At 35.9% G+C, this 2,846-nt stretch overlaps 1 long non-coding RNA gene across 1 annotated transcript; it reads right to left on the bottom strand.

Moving 5' to 3' along the window:
• Nucleotides 1–1,457: 1,457 nt before the first annotated feature.
• On the bottom strand, nt 1,458–2,233 carry LOC146863886 (uncharacterized). The gene is made up of 3 exons (XR_014976582.1): nt 2,199–2,233; nt 1,639–1,718; nt 1,458–1,555 (listed from the first exon to the last, which is right to left on the bottom strand). It is a non-coding gene; the product is annotated as an uncharacterized LOC146863886 (long non-coding RNA).
• Nucleotides 2,234–2,846: the final 613 nt, after the last annotated feature.

The raw sequence follows: 2,846 nt of genomic DNA, 5'->3' as shown, positions 1-2,846 counted from the left end.
TCGACGCTGTTCTCTTGCAAGTTGCCATGGATGGACAGTTTTTTCTGAACCACGTGACAGAATCTTTTGGCGTTATTATCATGAACTCTGGTGTTATTGAGACTACGGATCCCAGAATGCAAGTTTTGATCATGTGAGCCCCCAGCTGTGGGCAATAAAAGGAACTGGTGATGTCATCCCGAATCTCTGGCATTTATTTGTTGCCTCTCAGCCTGTGATCAAGATGGAATGAATGTCTGAAACGCATAAGGCAAAGTAATTGGACTTGTGCATTGAGTGACTGTGTTGCAGCCTGATGGAACTGATGTTCGCAGATGGAGAGTGCTTCCTAAAGCTTTGAGCACTTGTGGAACGGTATAAAATACTCGGCAGCTCTGCCGGGGGGAGTGCACCACCGCGTGGAGTAAAAGCGGCCCGGTGGGCTCTTTATGTCAGGAGCCTCATATCGGTCCATCTGTGGGGCATTTATTATTGTGCAACAGAGTCGGCAGTACACGAGGAGCCCACTAATGGCTGTATTGAATTTTACTAATTTTGAAATGGCAGCGTGAGTTATTATCATGAACTCTGGTGTTATTGAGACTACGGATCCCAGAATGCAAATTTTGATCATGTGAGCCCCCAGCTGTGGGCAATAAAAGGAACTGGTGATGTCATCCTGAATCTCTGCCATTCATTTGTTGCCTCTCAGCCTGTGATCAAGGATGGAATGAATGTCTGAAACGCGTAAGGCAAAGTAATTGGACTTGTGCATTGAGTGACTGTGTTGCAGCCTGATGGAACTGATGTTCGCAGATGGAGAGTGCTTCCTAAAGCTTTGAGCACTTGTGGAACGGTATATATACACACATATATATATATATATATATTTATATATATATATATATATATATATATACACAACAAAACAAGTAGGTAGCAGGACAATTGCCCGGCGCTTACAGTCTCAGACACCAGTCCCCACCAGTGTTATTTCAATATTACAAAAAACAACTTCTGAGAACAATATTGATCACTTATTCAAAATCCATAAATAATTAGTCTTCTTCCATTTGTTTCATGATGTTTATTTTCTCTTATTTCTTATAAGAAGCCAACAGTTTCACAGAAAGGAATAGCCAACGCGTGTTTCGCGCCAACTGCGCTTCTTCAGGGCTGTCATATAAACAGAAATTAAATAAATTTTAGATTTGATTCATCTTTCATGAGACCAAAATTCCTATACATTTCTAAACAATAAAAGATTTTATACAGACACATTACAGCCATCTATAAAGATTATACACAATATAATACACATTATCTATACATAGATCAATATACACCACAGGAAATATAAATTAAAAGAACTTTTAACAGAAGAATAGAAGCACAAAGGGTCTGTCACATTTTCAAATTAACTTTAATGCCTAATAAACCAAAAACTACGATATTTCTAGTACAGGAGCAGAGATTACCTCTTCTTCCTATATTGCTGTATTTTTGTATTGTAAGAAAGGTTTATTCTATTCTTCATCCATGATATGTTGTCACTATATTTTAAGGTCCTCGTTTCCTGGAGATAAGATAATCCAAAATTAACTACTCTACTAAATTGGCTCGTTATTATCGATACTTGAATGTAAAAAGCAATCTCACCTTATTGAGCCTTTAATTACAAATAGTCTTGAGGTAGAATTGTTTGAAATGGTATTTCAGCTAATGATCCATGATACGATCTAAAAGAGATTTTTAGGCAATTATATTCAAAATTTAGAAATTCTTAAGTTATTATTAATGCATTGTTATCCAACAAATTACCCTATATATCGTACACATTGTTAAGCTAATTAACCGGTTTTACTCAAATCCTTACTACACATCATTAGCCTAATTGGTTTAATATTTGCACAGGAGACTATTAAAGTATCATAGCTCATGATATGTTATCTAGACTGACTGAAGTTTTATAAAAGACATATACCTCATTATTAAATTCAGCAAGCAAATTTATGCTAGTACTGCCGTACTTGTCCTAAGTTTGGACCTCGCCATCCTCGTGAATAATAAAGGTTTCCATTCCCATTGGTTCCAAGATAAACACAAATTCAAACCTCCCGTCTTAATTCACCCGTGAGAAACATAACTATACTAATACTATACCACTTTTCTTAGATTCGGTCATCCCTACCCTCTTGAATCATACAGGTTTCCCTTACCGCTGGTTCAACGACAAACACGATCTCGATCCTCCCGTCTTGATACACCCGTGAGACCAAACAGAGATTCTAGCCGTTATATATATTACCCGTCTTAATTGGCTGTTCAAAAAACGGCGGGAAAAATTCCGCGGGAAACATTCAACGTTATCTAATAGGAGGGTCCCTATTATTCACTAAATGAACAACTAAATTTATTAGAGGGTATTATTCTTAAATTAGTTATATATGTTATCTAAATTGTGTTCAAATTGAACATTTGTAAATAAAGAAAAATTACAATGAATAAAGTTAAAGAAATATTTTATCACCATCTTGGTAAGATTCGAACCCGGGTTACACTCTTCATGAATTAGCATCGCTGACTCTCGTGAGCTACACTTAATATTCTCAAAGACTGAATTAAATAGCTCTTTAGTGAACATGTCTGAAGGATTCATTCGTTTCAAGGTGTACTAAAGCAAAGGGAAATTATCATTGCTTATTGAAAGTGCATCTTGTAATTATTGTGAAAAGAAGCTAGTTTTAGATGGAGGATCTCATAGATTCAGATTTAGTTTTATTATCCAAAATATACAATTTGTGTATATAATTATACATATTTGTAAAAAAAGTTTTTATCACCGTGGTGAGATTCGAACTTGGGTT

The sequence above is a fragment of the Triturus cristatus genome, chromosome 2_1 (assembly GCF_964204655.1).
Source record: "Triturus cristatus chromosome 2_1, aTriCri1.1, whole genome shotgun sequence".
In the NCBI taxonomy this organism is placed as follows: Eukaryota; Metazoa; Chordata; class Amphibia; order Caudata; family Salamandridae; genus Triturus; species Triturus cristatus.
Note: the sequence above shows the minus strand (reverse complement) of the source record. Positions and strands in the feature narration are given on the sequence as shown.